Genomic DNA, 21602 nt, shown 5'->3' on the forward strand with positions numbered 1-21602 from the left:
AGTTTTTACAGACGCCTTCTCAAAATCAAAATGTCACGAGCGCGCGATCATCCGCACACTGAGAGGAGGAGATGAAGAAAAGATGGAGGGAAGCAACCTGTGTGACGCCTGCTATTAATCTGACCTCCAATGAAATGTATGGCCCTCATAAAACACTCCACAAGCAGCACAAACAATAGAATGCAGAGTGCTATCAATATCAAGCTTGGGCAGCGTCGCCCAGAAGAGTTGTGCCGGGGGTAAAAAAGCAATAACTTCTCCCTCCAGCCAAGCGGGGGCGGTATTTCACGTCGCGTCTTTTCTCATTTGCTTCACTTCCCTCGTCGCCTTGAATGAAACGAGGGTTGAGGGGGGCGGGGGGGGGGGGGGGGGGGCTTTTATTTACTGCCGCAATACATCGCCCGGGCAGGCTATCATTTTTGAACATGCACACACACAACTAGCTCTGGTTCCAAGGCCCCAAAAAAATGCCACGTTTTATCACCTCCGCAGTCGGGATTCTGTTACATTATTCATGGCGAAATTAATAAAAATGTCGAAGAAAAAAAAAAAAAAGAAGGACACAAAATATTACATGCTCTGCTCTTTCATGGGAAGCCTGATAATGTCATGACGGTGGGCGTTCGCAGCTTATTGCGAGGATTGTTCTCACAGGACACAGCGTTGGTCGGGCCCGCATATTTGGCAGGTGCTAGTTCCTGAAGGATGTCAATCTATGAAATGTAGGTCTAGGCGAGACCTACATAGAGGTTTTTGTTTCATGTCTCTAAGACGTTCCTACCGGAAGTTACAAGCAGTTTTGTCTGTGTTTTCCTCCGAGGAGCAGTTTTGTCTGTGTTTTATTCCTAGGGGGCGCTAGAGCGCAATTTTGAGTTTTGGGGTTCGTTTTTTTATTAGATCGCAATTTCCGCCAGTCCTGATGTGTGTAAAAAGTTTGGTGAGTTTTGAAGTATTTTAAGGGGGTCAAATTACAGCTCAAAGAGGCAAAAATGAGTGTTTTTATGAAAACGTTGTTTTGAAGGGGTGATTGCCAACTTACTGTTGATTTTTGCTGAAGGATGTCAATCTATGAAATCTAGCTCTAAGTCAGACCTACATAGAGGTTTTTGTTTCATGTCTCTACGATATTCGTACTGGGAGTTAGAGGAAGTTGTGTCTGTGTTTTTTTCCTAGGTGCTGCGGCACAGTGATTCTTTTCTTTGAAGGCTCGTAAAATCAAAACCGTAGCACTTATAAAAACTCTTTGAGTATCCGTCAATCAGAAGGGTTCAATCTCTCTCCTGTAGTAGTTTGAAGCCGAAACGACAAATGCGCTCAGAGGAGATAATGTTTCATGTTTGGTGACCGCTTATTACAAAAATTTAGTTTTGAAGGGGAGATTGCAAACTTCTTGTTGATTTTTGCTGAAGGATGTCAATCTATGAAATGTAGGTCTAGGTGAGACCTACATAGAGGTTTTTGTTTCATGTCTCTAAGACGTTCCTACCGGAAGTTACAAGCAGTTTTGTCTGTGTTTTCCTCCGAGGAGCAGTTTTGTCTCTGTTTTATTCAAAATTGCGCAATTTTGAATTTTGTTTTTTTTTATTTATTATTAGATCGCAATTTCCGCCGGTCCTGATGTGTGTGAAAAGTTTGGTGAGTTTTGAAGTATTTTAAGGGGGTCAAATTACAGCTCAAAGAGGCAAAAATGAGTGTTTTTATGAAATTTTTGTTTTGAAGGGGTGATTGCCAACTTACTGTTGATTTTTGCTGAAGGATGTCAGTGTATGAAATCCAGCTCTAAGTCAGACCTACATAGAGGTTTTTTGTTTCATGTCTCTACGATATTCGTACTGGGAGTTAGAGGAAGTTGTGTCTGTGTTGTTTTCCTAGGTGCTGCGGCACAGTGGTTCTTTTCTTTGAAGGCTCGTAAAATCAAAACCGTAGCACTTATAAAAACTCTTTGAGTATCCGTCAGTCAGAAGGGTTCAATCTCTCTCCTGTAGTAGTTTGAAGCCGAAACGACAAACGCGCTCAGAGGAGATAATGTTTGATGTTTGGTGACCGCTTATTACAAAAATTTAGTTTTGAAGGGGAGATTGCAAACTTCCTGTTGATTTTTGCTGAAGGATGTCAATCTATGAAATGTAGGTCTAGGTGAGACCTACATAGAGGTTTTTGTTTCATGTCTCTAAGACGTTCCTACCGGAAGTTACAAGCAGTTTTGTCTGTGTTTTCCTCCGAGGAGCAGTTTTGTCTCTGTTTTATTCAAAATTGCGCAATTTTGAGTTTTTTTTTTTTTTTTTTTTTTTATTAGATCGCAATTTCCGCCGGTCCTGATGTGTGTGAAAAGTTTGGTGAGTTTTGAAGTATTTTAAGGGGGTCAAATTACAGCTCAAAGAGGCAAAAATGTGTGTTTTTATGAAAATGTTGTTTTGAAGGGGTGATTGCCAACTTACTGTTGATTTTTGCTGAAGGATGTCAGTGTATGAAATCTAGCTCTAAGTCAGACCTACATAGAGGTTTTTGTTTCATGTCTCTACGATATTCGTACTGGGAGTTAGAGGAAGTTGTGTCTGTGTTTTTTTCCTAGGTGCTGCGGCACAGTGATTCTTTTCTTTGAAGGCTCGTAAAATCAAAACCATAGCACTTATAAAAACTCTTTGAGTATCCGCCAATCAGAAGGGTTCAATCTCTCTCCTGTAGTAGTTTGAAGCCAAAACGACAAACGCGCTCAGAGGAGATAATGTTTGATGTTTGGTGACCGCTTATTACAAAAATTTAGTTTTGAAGGGGAGATTGCAAACTTCCTGTTGATTTTTGCTGAAGGATGTCAATCTATGAAATGTAGGTCTAGGTGAAACCTACATAGAGGTTTTTGTTTCATGTCTCTAAGACGTTCCTACCGGAAGTTACAAGCAGTTTTGTCTGTGTTTTCCTCCGAGGAGCAGTTTTGTCTCTGTTTTATTCAAAATTGCGCAATTTTGAGTTTTTTTTTTTTTTTTTTTTTTATTAGATCGCAATTTCCGCCGGTCCTGATGTGTGTGAAAAGTTTGGTGAGTTTTGAAGTATTTTAAGGGGGTCAAATTACAGCTCAAAGAGGCAAAAATGTGTGTTTTTATGAAAATGTTGTTTTGAAGGGGTGATTGCCAACTTACTGTTGATTTTTGCTGAAGGATGTCAGTGTATGAAATCTAGCTCTAAGTCAGACCTACATAGAGGTTTTTGTTTCATGTCTCTACGATATTCGTACTGGGAGTTAGAGGAAGTTGTGTCTGTGTTTTTTTCCTAGGTGCTGCGGCACAGTGATTCTTTTCTTTGAAGGCTCGTAAAATCAAAACCATAGCACTTATAAAAACTCTTTGAGTATCCGCCAATCAGAAGGGTTCAATCTCTCTCCTGTAGTAGTTTGAAGCCAAAACGACAAACGCGCTCAGAGGAGATAATGTTTGATGTTTGGTGACCGCTTATTACAAAAATTTAGTTTTGAAGGGGAGATTGCAAACTTCCTGTTGATTTTTGCTGAAGGATGTCAATCTATGAAATGTAGGTCTAGGTGAGACCTACATAGAGGTTTTTGTTTCATGTCTCTAAGACGTTCCTACCGGAAGTTACAAGCAGTTTTGTCTGTGTTTTCCTCCGAGGAGCAGTTTTGTCTCTGTTTTATTCAAAATTGCGCAATTTTGAGTTTTGGGTTTGTTTTGTTTTTTATTAGATCGCAATTTCCGCCGGTCCTGATGTGTGTAAAAAGTTTGGTGAGTTTTGAAGTATTTTAAGGGGGTCAAATTACAGCTCAAAGAGGCAAAAATGAGTGTTTTTATGAAAACGTTGTTTTGAAGGGGTGATTGCCAACTTCCTGTTGATTTTTGCTGAAGGATGTCAGTGTATGAAATCTAGCTCTAAGTCAGACCTACATAGAGGTTTTTGTTTCATGTCTCTACGATATTCGTACTGGGAGTTAGAGGAAGTTGTGTCTGTGTTTTTTTCCTAGGTGCTGCGGCACAGTGGTTCTTTTCTTTGAAGGCTCGTCAAATCAAAACCGTAGCACTTATAAAAACTCTTTGAGTATCCGTCAATCAGAAGGGTTCAATCTCTCTCCTGTAGTAGTTTGAAGCCGAAACGACAAACGCGCTCAATGGAGATAATGTTTCATGTTTGGTGACCGCTTATTACAAAAATTTAGTTTTGAATGGGAGATTGCAAACTTCCTGTTGATTTTTGCTGAAGGATGTCAATCTATGAAATGTAGGTCTAGGTGAGACCTACATAGAGGTTTTTGTTTCATGTCTCTAAGACGTTCCTACCGGAAGTTACAAGCAGTTTTGTCTGTGTTTTCCTCTGAGGAGCAGTTTTGTCTCTGGAGCGCAATTTTTGAGTTTTGGGGTTCGTTTTTTTTTATTAGATCGCAATTTCCGCCGGTCCTGATGTGTGTGAAAAGTTTGGTGAGTTTTGAAGTATTTTAAGGGGGTCAAATTACAGCTCAATGAGGCAAAAATTAGTGTTTTTAGTACGATTTTGTCTTGAAGGGGGATTTGCCAACTTCCTGTTGGTTGGTTGGTTTTTGCCCGAGGATGTTAAATTATGAAATGTAGGTCTAAGTGAGACCTACATAGGAGGTTTTTGTTTCATGTCTCTACGACCTTCCTAGTGGGAGTTACAGGCAGTTTGTTTTTGTTTTTTCCTAGGAGTTTTGGGGTTTGATTTTTTTTATTAGATGGCAATTTTCGCAGGTCCTGATGTGTGTGTCAAATATGGTGAGTTTTGAAGCATGTTAAGTGGGTCAAATTGCAGCTCGAAGAGGCGGCCGGTATAATAATAATAATAAAACCTTACAAATTCAATAGAGTCCTCTGTCCCTGTATAAAGGACTCCCTGTGGGAGTCCTTTATACAGGGCCATGCGGGCCCTAATAATAATAATAAAACCTTACAAATTCAATAGGTCCTTTCGTCCCATTGCAAAAGGACTCCCTTTGGGATTCCTTTGACAATGGGCCGTGCGGGCCCTAATAATCCTTTGACAATGGGCAGTGCGGGCCCTAATAATCAATACTCAAAAGGGTACAAAAAAACCCAGAAAACAACCCGAAGGCGAGCGTGACTAACGCACGCGAAAGCTAAGGCAAAAAAAACTTGGGACATGAAAAATGAACTAACACTTAGCGTTAACTATGAACAGGGCAAAACAAAAACTGGCTAACTGTGGCATGAATAAACACAACCTACTTGGCATGGCATGAAGTATGAAATGAGCAATCGCAAGAATACCAGCATGAAGAGAGCATGAAAAGAACAATGGCAAAGACAGGCTTGAATAATCGTCTCCTAATTAGAGTAGGTGCGTGGTCCCGAACACACGAGGCAGGTGAAACTAATAAGTCGTCATGGAAACTAAAACAAACAAGGGTGCACAAAAACAGGAACTATGGAGTCTTAAACTAACAGAAAATAACAAAAAAATCCACACCACAGATCATGACAGGTAACTGACAAACACTTATTTTTCATATGAAAAACAAAAACAAAAATGAGAAAATGCTTTTTCTTTTTATTGCCGGGCGATACTCTACGTCAGGGGCGTCCAAACTTTTTCCACTGAAAAATCAAAGCAAGCAGGGGCCATTTTGATGTTTTTTATTTAAAAAACCAATACAATACATGTATAAAAAATATACATTTAGGCCTCCACACAAGCTTGATCCCGGGGACCCCAAAGGCTTTTGGTCAAAAAAATATTAAAAATGTGTCGTTATTCAGTATTATTATTTGTATTATTATTGAAGTTTTAAATCTCTAGATCAACATTAGGTCTATCTGTCAATATAAGGTTTTCAAAGATTTAAGTTGTATGCTCTTTTTGTCAAAGAAAACCCTTTTTTTTTATGGAAAAAAACACAAAATATGCAATATTTTCACCTAATAAAATTTTTAAGTGGAATATTTGAGATTATATAATTGGAGCCTTAAAAAGGTCAATAACTCATAACACCATTGACTTTAATTCTTTTTTTTTTTTTGAGCAATGGCACTTAAAAACAAATCACTCTAAAATGATTGTGGATCCAAAAGGGTCCTACTCATTAAAGTGTTAAAAAATAAATCATACATTTTTTTTACTGTTTACTTTTAACACAATAATCTGGAGATCAACTTCAGATCTATCCGTCAATTAGAAGTTCTATTTTTTTAAATGTTTTTTGTTTGTTCGTTTTAGGCCCTTCTTTAAAAAAAAAAAACAGCTCAGGTTTTTGTATGGCAAACACAAAATATGCAACATTTTCCCCAAAAAATATCTCAAAGTGGAATATTTAATGTGGCGTAATTGGAGCTTTGAATAGGTCAATAATTCATAATGACATTGATTTTGATTCATTATTATTTTTAAAAAAAAAGAAACAGCCTGCATGGCAGCTTTGTGTTATTAGAGTCAACATTGCAACATTTTCTTGTTACATTTCACCTGTTTGCTCTTTTATACCACTTTTTATGTTTTTCATTTTTTTCAATAGTATTTTTAAAATGTGCCGCGGGGCCGGGAAAAAAATGACCTGCGGGCCGCAAATGGCCCCCGGGCCGCACTTTGGACACCCCTGCTCTACGTATTGTCACGGCCCGGCATTCATCTGTGCGCTGCGCTGGGCGTGCGCCACTTCGGCTGCAGCAGGCGGCTGCATTCAATCGGCTCAATCGCTGATGAGCTTCCTCGCCTTCTTAAGCCAGTGCAAACTTGCGTTCCGGGCGAGAACGTAACGACCTGTTCTTGTACAGTAATCCGAAAATCCATCCATTTTCTTTCGCTTATCCGAGGCTGGGTCGCGGGGGCAGCAGCCTAAGCAGAGAAGCCACTTCGTCCAGCTCTTCCCGGGGGATCCCGAGGCGTTCCCAGGCCAGCCGGGAGACATAGTCTTCCCAACGTGTCCTGGGTCTTCCCCGTGGCCTCCTACCGGTCGGATGTGTTGATGCCTGAACCACCTCATCTGGCTCTTTTCGATGTGGAGGAGCAGCGGTTGCTTCTCACCCTATCTCTAAGGGAGAGACCCGCCACCCGGCGGAGGAAACTAATTTCGGCCGCTTGTACCCGTGATCTTGTCCTTTCGGTCATAACCCAAAGCTCGTGACCTTAGGTGAGGGCGGGAACGTAGATCGAGCGGTAAATTGAGAGCTTTGCCTTCCGGCTCAGCTCCTTCTTCACCACAACGGATCGATACAGAGTCCGCATTACTGAAGATTATATGCACACTCTCTCTCTCTCTCTCTCTCTCTCTGTGTGTGTGTTTCTCGCCCTCCGTGATCATTGGTCTCGTGTCCCCCTTGTCGTCTACCAGCAGCATTCCTCCGTTCCCGCGTTACGAGATGTGTGTCTCGTCTCCCCGTGTTCCCCTCTGGTTCTCTGGCTGCCCCTCTTGGATCTCAACCTCCCGCCTGGACACGGATGTTGACCTCTCGGTCTTTTTATTAATATTGTTTAATAATAAATATAGTACTAATTTACTAATGTCCTATTCCTCTGTACACGTAACACGTATGCAGTTATACCAAAAGCTATTTGTCATTAGAACTTATATAAATACAAGGGGTGTCCTGATCCGGGATTGATATTGGAAACTGGTCTGGTAGTAGCAAAAAAAACAAAAATTTTATTTTAATAGCTCGTTTATGAAAAATCTCTCATATAATCTCTCCGATAAAAGCTCGACAGCCAGTTAACATCTTTATGTGCTCCAATAAACACACAAAGTTGGTCTTTTCTTGGGTTTTAGTCAAGTCATTTGCTAAAGGTAAACACGCTAGGCTATAGGAGCTGGCAGCTACACAACAGCTAAGCACACAATAGCACACAGGCTAGACATACGTAATAAAAGTTTTTCATACGACTATTGTTCTCTGAGTAATGTCACTTGGTCATAGGGTTGTACGGTATACCGGTACTAGTATAGTATTGCGGTACTAATGAATCAAAAAAGGTACTATACGTCGTGACATTGCTGGTTTTGCGACAAGGGGAGCATGTTTGGCAGCGCACAAGCACAGAGTACTTACAAGCAGACACGGTGTGTAGACAGAAAAGGGAGAACGGACGCATTTTGGCTTAAAAACTAACGATAAAGGTGAAGCTCTAACACTGAAATGTCCTCGGGGAGAGGTGCTTTAAAACATGGCTAGGTAGTTAGCGGCTAATCAGCAGTGTTTTCGCTACTTCTAAATCACTAATCCTTGTCTCCATTGCGACAAATAAAGTGAGTTTTTTTCAAGTGTCATCCCTGCAGGACGAGGAATAGCTAAACATGCTTCACTACAATACAATAGCTCACCGGCGTCACAATGTAAACAAATGCCATGGGTGGATCTACACCTGGCATCCACTGTAATGATACCAAGTACAAGAGCGTATCGAGTCGATAATACTATGATTGAAATACTAATTGAAAATTAGGAGGCTTTGTTTGCTTACTTACTACTAAAAGACAAGTTGTCTAGTACAGTGGTCCCCAACCACCGATTGGTACCGGGCCGCACAAGAAATTAAAAAAAATAAAAATAAAAAAATAAAAAAATTAAAAAAAAATATTTTTTTTAATGAAATCAACATAAAAAACACAATATATAAATTATATATCAATATAGATCAATACAGTCTGCAGGGATACAGTCCGTAAGCACACATGATTGTATTTATTTATGTAAAAAAAAAAAAAAAAAAAAAATTTTTAAATACACCCCCCCCCACCCCCACCACTCCCACCCCCCACCGGTCCGTGGGACAAATTTTCAAGCGTTGACCGGTCCGCAGCTACAAAAAGGTTGGGGACCACTGGTCTAGTATGTTCACTATTTTATTTAAGGACAAAACGTTTATCCTACTTGATCACAAATAATAAAAGGAGGTATGATTACTTCTGATATTGTACCGGATCATTATCGGCCAATACTCGAGCTCACAACATCGGTCAGTCAAAAGGGTGTATCAGCACACCCCTGGTAAACAGTGGGACAGTTTGCAACATGTTTAACCACTCACAATGGTAAAATACAGTGTTTATATAAAACACACTTTTCTTTCATTCTATTCTATTCTAACTTGACCGGCTGGGAGAAACCACATGGATGTGCCGCCTTACAGTGAGCGCTTTGTATGCTTCTTTTCCATATAAAGCGCTACAATCTCAGCTGTGTACATATAGATCTCATTTTTGCACAGCCATATTGCACTCTTTCTCCATATCATCATACCCGATGATGCACGATCTGCCTATATTGTCGGAATGTGTATTTCTACATTGCTTATTTTAATTTGTAATATTGTTTTTATTTTGTGTTTTAGCCTATGCATTTTAACAACCTCATTCCCTTGCCCTCGGACTGTACAGTCAAATGTCTCGGAGGGGACAATAAAGGCAATATATATTCCGTAATATATCTATATTCTAATCTATGGTCTCTATGGTAGAGGTAATACACAACAGGTGCAACAGGCGGTGATGCTACATTCAGGTAAACTGGGATGTTTGATATGTCGGACTAGAAAAAGCGCAATGGAACACTGCTCATAATCGGAATTTACCGAATGCCAATAAACTACTACATTAACTATATTTATCTGTAGTTATTGGTGCCTCCAGATATTTTCAACGCAAAAAAATGTGCCTTGGCTCAAAAAAGGTTGAAAAACATCGTGTTAGACATCCATCCATCCATTTTTTCCACCTATCCCTCTCGCTGGAGCCTATCAATCCAATCCAATCCAATCCACTTTATTTATATAGCACATTTACACAACAAGAATGTTTCCAAAGTGCTGCACAGCCATGTTAAAAACAATATTAAAAACAATATTAAAAACAATATTAAAAACGATATTAAAAACAATATTAAAAACAATATTATGCTACACCAATGACTGAATAAAAACAAAGAATAAATGAATAGAAAACCAATACAGAGACAATATAAAAAATAAAAATTATTAAAAACGAATTTAAAGGGTAAAACCAATTAAAACAGTAAAATAGACATCAAAATTTATTTTAAAAAAAAAAATAATAAAAAAAAAAGCTCCAGCTGCACCCGGGGCTAGACATAAACCTCAAACTGCGAGACACCCTCACACTGCAAAAAGTCAGTGTTCAAAAACAATAATTTTTTTTTTAAATTAGGGGTATTTTATTTGAACTAAGCAAAATTATCTGCCAATAGACAAAGAAAATTTGGCTTGTCAAGACTTTCCAAAACAAGTCAAATCAGCTAACTTCAATGAACCCCAACATACCTTAAAATAAGTATATTCTCACTAATAACAAGTGCACTTTTCTTGGTAGAAAAAAGAGACCTTTTTGCTCAATATGTTGAAAAATATTCTTAAATGAAGTAAATGCTAGTGCCATTATCTTGACATAATGATATGCGCTCGGCATTACATTTCTTGAAACCAGAAAACTTATACTAAAAACTAATTTATTGTCCTTAATAGAAAAGCAACAAAGCAATCGCTTGTTACTCTCGAGGTCTGCTAGCCGCTCAGGAAAATCATACGGTTTAAAAATGCATTTTTCCATCGATAACGTGACATCATCGCGCCAAGTGCGTGCTGTTTTTTATTTGTCATTTTGAAGAAATCATCTGAATGTGCATGAACTATTTTTGTTCAAAATTGTCAGAAATGTCACATGTTAAATGTTTAAATATTAACCGTCAGTTTACTGTACTGTGCCAACTGTACTACTATATGAGTACGTATTTTCTATTGTTTCATTGGAAATAAAACAGCAAAGTCCATTTGGCCGTCATCTGTTTTAATTATGAGACACAATTGTGTCAAAGTCATGATTTTTTTTTTTCATGCTTGAAATAAGAAATTATTACTTTACTTGTGAGTGTTGATGACACAGCTTTGCAACAGTTGATATTCTAGTTTCAAGCATGTTTTACTCAATATAGCTCATCAAATCTCAGCTACAAGCTGTAATATCTTACCGAGATCATTTAGGGACCAAAACCCTTCAAACAAGTAAAACACTCTAACATAAAATCTGCTTAGTGAGAAGAATTATCTTATTAGACAGAAAATAAGCAAATATCACCCTTATTTGACATATTTCATCTTACTTAGATTTCAGTTTTTGCAGTGCAGGAGGATATGCATCCGTAACGGTTAGGGATGATACTCGAAACCGGTTTTCCCGGTTGTTCGATAAGAAAAGAACCAAGTCCTCGGACTCGAATCCCTTTTTGAGAACCGGCACCCGTTATCGAGACCACTATAGTAAAGAAAAAGAGGAAAAAGAGTTGGTTCTTTATTCGAATCCCTGGGAAAAATCCCGTCCCGACCACAAGAAATGACGCCACGTAGCTCAGTCATTAGGCGCAGATAGCGAAAGCAGGAAAAATAATGGACCGGAAAAAGCGCTCCAAGGTGTAATAAAGTTCAAAACAAAAGCTATAATCCATCGAATAACTTTACTGAGAGATTTGAGCAGGGTACAAACACATGACGAACACTTTTACGACCAACCGGAAACATAGCAACCAGGCTAGCAGCGTACCTCCTTTACGGCAGCTGTCGCAACGTTCTTAAAACAACCGCAGCACATACATATATATACAACACTGCAGCACATACATATATATACAACACATCTCCCTTTTTGAACTTTTGTTTTTCTTTCCTTGTAAACGTTACAAAATCACACTGTAGATGTGTTGTCTGTCTAATTATAAATAATGCAGACGAGGCGTGTTGGCTGAGTTCTTGACGTTTACTTTCACAGCGTGCACATAACCTCATTCTTAGCTGCTGGGTGGCAACATGCAACACTTTTCGGGGCTACCGCGCATGCTCGTCTCTCCCGTTGCATGCTGGGTAGTGTAGTTGTTATATTCTCTAGCTCATAACATCACATCTTTCCCCCTATAAAGAAATCATGTTAACTCAATAAAGTGTATTTCTTTTTTTTAGCTTTAACTTTTCATTTTTTAGCATTGTAACCACATTTGCAAACAACTTTTCTCTTCATAGAATTTTCTTTCAATAAAGAAATAAAGTGCAAAAATGTCAAAGCATCATAACAAACAGTTATGTCAAATAGCAGCAGAATTGCACTTTTTGGAGAGCTGTATTATTTTCAGTGTTGTGCCCAAGGGACTGATTTTATTTAACACTATATTATTATTTATACACCTATAGTGATCACAGAGACAGCTTGTTTTTGTGTTACTGTATATATTTGTTTTACTTAAAAATCCCACTTAATATACTTTGGGTAACAACAGTCAATATTTATTTATTTGATTTTATTTTTTTAGGGGGGGTAACAGTCAATATTTATTTATTTATTAGATTTAATTTTTTTCTTATATAATAAAAGTGAGCTTTTGTTAAACCAAATATTGTGTGTTTTTTTCCATATACAACAACCTATCTCATACTTGCCAACCCTCCCGTTTTTAGCGGGAGAATCCCGGTATTCAGCGCCTCTCCCGACAAACTCCCGGTATTCGGCCGGAGCTGGAGGCCACGCCCCCTCCAGCTCAATGCGGACCTGAGACTGAGTGGGGACAGCCTGTTCTCACGTCCGCTTTCCCACAATATAAACAGCTTGCCTGCCCAATGAACGGAGAAGTTAAACAGGACAATACTGCCATCTAATGGATAGCCAACGGAACACTGAAATTCAAGTATTTTTTTTTTTTTTCTATGTAAATAAAATAAATATATATATATATATATATAGCTAGAATTCACTGAAAGTCAAGTATTTCATACACATATATATATATATATATATATATATATATATATATATATATATATATATATATATATATATATATATACATATGAAATATATATGAAATACTCGAGTTGGTGAATTCTAGCTGTAAATAACCACGCCCCCCCCCACCCCCCACGCCCCCCCCCCCCCCCCCCCACCCCCACCCCAACCCCGAACAAGCTCCCCCCTACACCCTACCCCCCACCTCCCGATATTGGAGGTCTCAAGGTTGGCAAGTATGACCTATCTGGACTCGATAAGAGAATCGATAAGGAATCGGTTCGATAAGAGGATTCGATAATAGGCTCGAACTCGATAATTTCTTATCAAACATCATCCCTAGTAACGGTACACACTGCGGCCTTTCACGCGGACGCCGCCGGTTCGATTTCCGGCCCCCGGCGGCAGGCCGACAAATCACGACCGGCGGCGGTGGTGGCGACCCCTGACGGGAAAACAGGACAAAACAAAATGCTATCCCCGGTCCCGAATGGTGTATTGTTGTTAAACGGTGGACTACACGGTCGGGAAAATGTGCAGGGGGTGGATTTGGGAGGCGGCCAGCCGAACCGCTCAATCACTATAAATTCTCCGAGCTGCCTGGCGGGTTGGCTCGCTGAGTGACCGCCTCGCTCCATCCTTGAGAGTGTGTCAACATAAGAGATGTGCTGTGTCAGTGTGCCCCCCCCTCCCCCAAGCCAGCCCCCCTTCGCATCCACGCAAGAGCGAGACGCCGCCGCCATCGCCTCCCTATTCATTATGTCTCATTATCTTTCCATTGGAGGCGGGCCAAGAGCTGTTGTTCCCTCCACCGGCGGGCCGAGGGTTTACAAGGGAATCGATGCGGGGGGACGACGACGACAAAGCACAACCTTTTGCACCATTACTAGTTTTAATTTAAACAATAACAGCGCCTCTGCCCCTATTCAGAGGGAGCGGGTGTTCTCCTCCCATCTGGACGTCCAATTTTCCCATCATCCCTCGAGTCGGTGATGCGAGCCGGCCTCTGCACCGCGCACCAGAATGCATTTGGTGTGCGAAAATGAAGACTTGCTCCGGGTTAATGACAGTTTAGGTGTAGCCAGGATCAAGCTTCTAAGCCCCTCGCCCACAGGTCCCCCGCCCACATCCTCAGTCTAAAATTATCGCTCCATCTCGCGTCTCTATCTCTTGGCTACACTCTGCCAATCAAACGCTGAGCAAAGGAGAAAGAGAAATCTTCCTCTATAAATAAAACATAATCCTTTACAAATCTTGCTATTTCTCATTACTTCTCCTTCTATTGAAGTCCTCTCCTCATTTCACATCCCCCAGCCACCAAACTCCACCTTTCCTCCCGCCATTCTCATCCCCCTGAGGGCAAGCATGGAGGCAAAAGTATCGGGACACCTGGCCACACAGGAAGCAGAAATGCACAGGCGGTGACGTCGATTGGAGCACACTGCAAAAAGTCAGAGTTCAAAAACAAGAAAAAAAAATATAGGTTTTTGTTTCATGTCTCTAAGATGTTCCTACCGGAAGTTACAAGCAGTTTTGTCTGTGTTTTCCCCTGAGGAGCAGTTTTGTCTCTGGAGCGCAATTTTTGAGTTTTGGGGTTCGTTTTTTTTTTATTAGATCGCAATTTCCACCGGTCCTGATGTGTGTGAAAAGTTTGGTGAGTTTTGAAGTATTTTAAGGGGGTCAAATTACAGCTCAAAGAGGCAAAAATTAGTGTTTTTAGTACGATTTTGTCTTGAAGGGGGATTTGCCAACTTCCTGTTGGTTGGTTGGTTTTTGCCCGAGGATGTTAAATTATGAAATGTAGGTCTAAGTGAGACCTACATAGGAGGTTTTTGTTTCATGTCTCTACGACCTTCCTAGTGGGAGTTACAGGCAGTTTGTTTTTGTTTTTTCCTAGGAGTTTTGGGGTTTGATTTTTTTTTATTAGATGGCAATTTTCGCAGGTCCTGATGTGTGTGTCAAATATGGTGAGTTTTGAAGCATGTTAAGTGGGTCAAATTGCAGCTCGAAGAGGCGGCCGGTATAATAATAATAATAATAAAACCTTACAAATTCAATAGAGTCCTCTGTCCCTGTATAAAGGACTCCCTGTGGGAGTCCTTTATACAGGGCCATGCGGGCCCTAATAATAATAATAAAACCTTACAAATTCAATAGGTCCTTTCGTCCCATTGCAAAAGGACTCCCTTTGGGATTGGGTGAGTTTTGACGTATTTTAAGGGGGTCAAATTACAGGTCAAAGAGGCAAAAATGAGTGTTTTTAGTCATTTTTTGTCTTGAAGGGGAAATTGCCAACTTCCTGTTGGTTTTTGCCCGAGGATGTAAACTTATGAAATGTAGGTCTAAGTCAGGCAGCACGGTACCAGAGGGGTTAGTGCGTCTGCCTCACAATACGAAGGTCCTGAGTAGTCGTGAGTTCAATCCCGGCCTCGGGATCTTTCTGTGTGGAGTTTGCATGTCCTCCCCGTGGCTGCGTGGGTTCCCTCCGGGTACTCCGGCTTCCCCCCACCTCCAAAAACATGCACCTGGGGATAGGTTGATTGGCAACACTAAATTGGCCCTAGTGTGTGAATGTGAGTGTGAATGTTGTCTGTCTATCTGTGTTGGCCCTGCGATGAATTGGCGACTTGTCCAGGGTGTGCCCCGCTTTCCGCCCGATTGTAGCTGAGATAGGCTCCAGCGCCCCCCGCGACCCCGAAGGGAATAAGCGGTAGAAAATGGATGGATGGATGGAGGTCTAAGTCAGACCTACATAGAGGTTTTTGTTTCATGTCTCTACGACCTTCCTAGTGGGAGTTAGAGGCAGTTTACTTCCTAGGGGGCGCTAGAGCGCAATTTTGATTTTTGGGGTTAGGTTTTTTTACTAAACTGTTTGGGGCACGTTTTTCTATGTGTGTGTAAAATTTGGTGAGTTTTGAAGCATGTTAAGGGGGGCAAAGTAGTGTGCAAAGCTGCGGAATAATAATAATAATAAAACCTTACAATTTCAATAGTGTCCTTTGTCCCTGTACAAAGGACTCCCTGTGGGAGTCCTTTATACAGGGTACATGCGGACCCTAAAAATACAAAAATGAGGGGTATTTTATTTGAACTAAGCAAAATTATCTGCCAATAGAACAAGAAAATTCGGCTTGTCAAGACTTTCCCAAACAAGTAAAATTAGCTAACCTCAATCAACCCAAAAATACCTTAAAATAAGTATATTCTCACTAATAACAAGTGCACTTTTCTTGGTAGAATTTATTTTTTTTGACCTTTTTGCTCAATATGTTGAAAAATATTCTTAAATAAGTAAATGCTAGTGCCATTATCTTGACATAATGATATGCGCTCGGCATCATGATTTTTTTTTCATGCTTGAAGTAAGAAATTATTACTGTAAAAAAGTAGTTTTATACTTGTGAGTGTTGATGACACAGCTTTGCAACAGTTGATATTCTAGTTTCAAGCATGTTTTACTCAATATAGCTCATCAAATCTCAGCTACAAGCTGTAATATCTTACTGAGATCATTTAGGACCAAAACCCTTAAAACAAGTAAAACACTAACATAAAATCTGCTTAGTGAGAATAATGATCTTATCAGACAGAAAATAAGTATCACCCTTATTTGAGATATTTCATCTTACTTGGATTTCAGTGTTTGCAGTGCAACCGTAGCTGTACCCTTCTGGAAAGATGACGGAATATCCCATCGTCATTTGTTGATGCTCTCAAATATCAATCAATCAATGTTTACTTATATAGCCCTAAATCACAAGTGTCTCAAAGGGCTGCACAAGCCACAACGACATCCTCGGCTCAGATCCCACATCAGGTCAAGGAAAAACTCAACCCAATGGGATAATGAGAAACCTTAAATAGTTGGTTTGGTAGTATTAAAGCAGGCCGATTACAAATTGTGCTTGACAATATATTGATTTCCAAATTATTGCCGATACACGATATTATTGTTGATGTTATTTTGAGACCAAATCAAACACTAATTAAATGATAAATACACATTAACACCTCTAAAGGCTTAGTGGCCACATGCGTGGACAGCACCTTTTAGCTCTTATTTCCAAAATTGTGTACACTACTGAATTGGGGTGTTATGGCCACTTATGTGGACACGTATACTGCCATCTGGTGGTGTCAGAAGAGTATAACATACAATGGAATTTGGAAAAAAAAAGTGTAAAAATAAGAATTAGCATGTCACTAAACATGAAGTACACGTTTGTGTACTTATGGACTAAGTACATCATATCAAAAGATGATTCTTAGTTTTTATTCTAATTAGGGTCCAATAAGCCCAAATAGCAAAGATAAATAAAAAAAAAAGCATGTAAACAAACAGCTTGGGCCTTAAGAAATGCCAGTATACCCTTTCAATTCACAATAAACTTGTACTTCTCGCATATTTCAACATTTTAATTGTAATGTAAACATGTTATCGCGTGGATCGTTTTCCCAGGTTCCAGACGGAACTCCGTCAGCGGGTGTGCAGGTAAAACAATGACTTTATTTACCATAAATCAGTCAAAATCCCAAAATACAGGAAAATGCAAACACAAGAAAAGCTTGCCGATTGCACGGAAAGCTAAGGAAATAGCTAACAGGAAGGATTAGCATTGAATCAGGACTCAAATAGTATACCCACGTAACTCCTTGCATAGCACAAACAAGACAGCCAGACTAAGTGTGGCGAAAAGCAGGAATAAGTAGCTCTCTGGTTAGTGCCCGGGAGCAGGTGAGCGTCCCGAACACTAATCAACCATGAATTGATTAACGTGGACCCCGACTTAAACAAGTTGAAAAACTTATTCGGGTGTTACCATTAAGTGGTCAATTGTACGGAATATGTACTGTACTGTGCAATCTACTAATAAAAGTTTCAATCAATCAAAAACGAGGCAGGTGAAACTAATCAGCACCCATGGCAACCAAGAACACACAAACCCAGGGGCGCTGAAACAGAACTAAGGTAGTGTAATAATTAAAGTAAAGTAATAATTTCTTACTTCAAGCATGAAAAAAAAAAATCATGATGCCGAGCGCATATCATTATGTCAAGATAATGGCACTAGCGTTTACTTATTTCAGAATATTTTTCAACATATTGAAAAATATGTTGAAAAGAAAAGTGCACTTGTTATTAGAGAGAGTGAGAATATACTTATTTTAAGGTATTTTTGGGTTCATTGAGGTTAGCCAATTGTACTTGTTTTGGAAAGTCTTGACAAGCCGAATTTTCTTGTTCTATTGGCAGATAATTTTGCTTAGTTCAAATAAAATACCCCTCATTTTTGTTAGTTTTTTTCTTGTTTTTGAACACTGACTTTTTGCAGTGTACCGACTTTAGCGAGATACAGCACCTCCACACACTGCAAAAAGTCAGTGTTCAAAAACAAGAAAAAAAAACACAAATATTAGGGGTATTTTATTTGAACTAAGCAAAATTATCTGCCAATAGAACAAGAAAATTTGGCTTGTCAAGACTTTCCAAAACAAGTCAAATTAGCTAACCTCAATGAACCCAAAAATACCTTAAAATAAGTATATTCTCACTAATAACAAGTGCACTTTTCTTGGTAGAAAAAAAAGAGACCTTTTTGCTCAATATGTTGAAAAATATTCTTAAATGAAGTAAATGCTAGTGCCATTATCTTGACATAATGATATGCGCTCGGCATTACATTTCTTGAAACCAGCAAACTTATACTAAAAACTAATTTATTGTTCTTAATGGAAAGGCAACAAGGCAAGCGCTTGTTACTCTCAGGGTCTCCTAGCCGCTCAGGCAAATCATATTGTCTAAGAATGCATTTTTCCATCGACAACATGACATCATCACGCCAAGTGCGTGCTCTTTCAGTCAATTAGTGCGCATATATACAGCCCGGCCCCCGGCCACATTTTTTTTAATTGTAATTTTGAAGAATTTAGCTGAATGTGCATGAACTATTTCTGTTCAAAATTGTTAGAAATGTCACATGTTAAATGTTTAAATAATCAGTTTGCTGTACTGTGCCAACTGTACTACTATGAGTACGTGTTTTCTATTGTTTCATTGAAAATAAAACAGCAAAGTCCATTTGGCTGTCATCTGTTTTAATTAAGAGACACAATTGTGCCAAAGTCATGATTTTTTATTTCATTATTACTTTAAAAAAGTAGTTTTATACTTGTGAGTGTTGATGACACAGCTTTGCAACAGTTGATATTCACGTTTCAAGCATGTTTCACTCAATATAGCTCATCAAATCTCAGCAACAAGCTGCAATATCTTACTGAGATCATGTAGGACCAAAACACTTAAAACAAGTTGTGGAGAGGCGGAGCCGGCAGTCCGACAGCGAGGCAGGGCACACCATTGCCCGCTCCAAGATGGCGGCGAGGGGGCGACGCCGCAAATATCATCAGGTGCGTGGGTCGCCCAACTGGGCACAATGAAATCATCCTCTCGCACTATATAAAAGGGCGGCAGCCGTGAACGTCGGGGAGAGAGTTGGAGAAGCAGAAACAGATGCAGAGCGCAAGAGACCGAGAGCCAAAGGTAGTCACAGACGCGGAAAGCTGAAAAGTGGACCGAAGAGCGAGCAGGAAGAGGAAGGAGCTGAAAAGCGACCCGACCAGAGACTGCGTCCTTATTGAAAAATAAAGAAAGTCAAACCTGCTCGCAGTGATGTCAATCCTTGGTGGTCCATGGAACCCGCACGACAGCGAATGACTGTCACGCAAGTAAAACACTCTAACATAAAATCTGCTTAGTGAGAATAATTATCTTATCAGACAGAAAATAAGCAAATACCACCCTTATTTGAGATATTTCATCTTACTTAGATTTCACTTTTTGCAGTGCACCTGTAACTCATCCTGCTCATTGGTGCTCTCATGACGCATCTTCCCTATCAGCACTCTTCTCATGAGCATCATTCCTATCTAAATGGTTGCACCTCTCCCCTGTGGTCCGAGTGTCATTCCCCACAAAGCTTCCCTTCCTCACTTTCTTTCGCCCCCCTTTTTTTTCCCCCAAATCTTCCCTTTTTGGAAGGGTGAACCGAGTGGGAATGATTCCGAGCGCCGACTCCACACTCCGGCCGCCGCTACGAGGCCAAACGTGATTTGTTCTGCAGCTCAAGTCTGCGGCACAATCGCAGCGAGCCGGCAGAGCGGAAGCGAGCGGGACAAGAGGACAGAACAAATGAGTGGAGAGTGGGTATCTTGCTTTTAGTCCCGCTTTCATCTTTCTGCTCTGCTTTGGCCTATTTTAATTGGCAGGAGCTCAGCCTTCTCTCTGCTTGTTTTGCCTACTTTTTTCTCGCCCTAATCTCCGACCAGAAGACTCTCTATCATCTTAGCCCATGAGGACGGCGAAGCTAATCAGGCGAATCAGCGTCAAATTGTTCCTGTGCACTCGTGACCTCTCATTAAAAAACATTTTCTTGAATTTGCGCAAATAGTTTTTTTTCTCCCCCCCCCCCGTCCCTCCGAGTCCTCTCGCCCTTATTTAGCCCTGCCAGCTTTCCATGTCGACCTTTGCCTCTTTTTTTTTAGAGTCTCCATCGCCCCGGCGGCGTATTCCAATCATCGCATCCTCTCTTTTCCCACCCTCGTGCACCCATCCTATTACTAGCGATGTGCGATACCACTGATTTTATTTCCGATGCAGGAGATAGCGTTCCGATGCAAATACCGTGTGCTAATCAGTGTTGGGACTGTAACGCCGTTAGTTTCGGCGGTAACTAGTAATCTAACGTGTTATTTTTTTATATACAGTAACTCAGTTACCGTTACTGCATGATGCGTTACTGCGTTATTTTACGTTATTTTTATGTAGTATGGGCTAGAAACTGAAGATCTGAGTGTGTTTTATTGGAGCGCTCCGGTGGAAAAGAAGAGGCGTGCTTTCCCCCACTCACAGAAAGCACGCCTCCCCGCAGGGGAGACGTTCCTCCAGAGCCGTACTTCGGGTCTAACAACCTTCACTTTACCCGGAAGAGGGTCTTTACAGCTGAGGGTGAATGACGAGCCCGGCGGTTTGTTGCAACTTTGTGACTTTATTGCACGCAGCCATCCACCAAGCTAGAACACCTACACGCACTCACTGTCGCCGCTCCCTCACCTCTCTCGCCCACTCATTTACTGACGTCACTCACCTCACATGCTGTCATATCTTAAAGGGCCACACACACACACACACACACATACGCTACTCTCATAACAACTAACAAGACATCATGGCGAAGCCAGAAGTCGAGTTTTTTAACATGGAGACATTCTCAATACTTTTCTTTTGTCGAGCACAAAGAAAATAACATTTTAGTTAAATGTAAGTTGTGTCTTGGATCAAAGATCCTATCTACTTAGAGTTCAAGTTAAAGTGCCATTATGTTGCAGCTATTTCAAATAGTTTTGTCCATTTTTTCTGGCCTGAAATAAATTGGCCCTTTGAAATATATCTTTGTCTTTGTGTGTTGTATGTAGACCACATTGTTTGTGTGTTGTATGTAGACCACATTGTTTGTGTGTTGTATGTAGACCACATTGCTTTGTGTGTTGTATGTAGACCACATTGTTTGTGTGTCGTATGTAGACCACATTGTTTGTGTGTTGTATGTAGACCACATTGTTTGTGTGTTGTATGTAGACCACATTGTTTGTGTGTTGTATGTAGACCACATTGTTTGTGTGTTGTATGTAGACCACATTGTGTGTTGTATGTAGACCACATTGTTTGTGTGTTGTACGTAGACCACATTGTTTGTGTGTTGTATGTAGACCACATTGTTTGTGTGTTGTATGTAGACCACATTGTTTGTGTGTTGTATGTAGAGCACATTGCTTTCTGAGTTGAGTGATGCAAATG

General features: G+C 40.2%; 1 protein-coding gene across 2 annotated transcripts in view; it reads right to left on the reverse strand.

Moving 5' to 3' along the window:
• Positions 1–21602, reverse strand: part of LOC133660446 (cell adhesion molecule 4-like) — a 534597-nt gene that overhangs the window by 66377 nt on the left and 446618 nt on the right. The window lies entirely within an intron of this gene.

Source organism: Entelurus aequoreus, linkage group LG11, assembly GCF_033978785.1.
Source record: "Entelurus aequoreus isolate RoL-2023_Sb linkage group LG11, RoL_Eaeq_v1.1, whole genome shotgun sequence".
In the NCBI taxonomy this organism is placed as follows: domain Eukaryota; kingdom Metazoa; phylum Chordata; class Actinopteri; order Syngnathiformes; family Syngnathidae; genus Entelurus; species Entelurus aequoreus.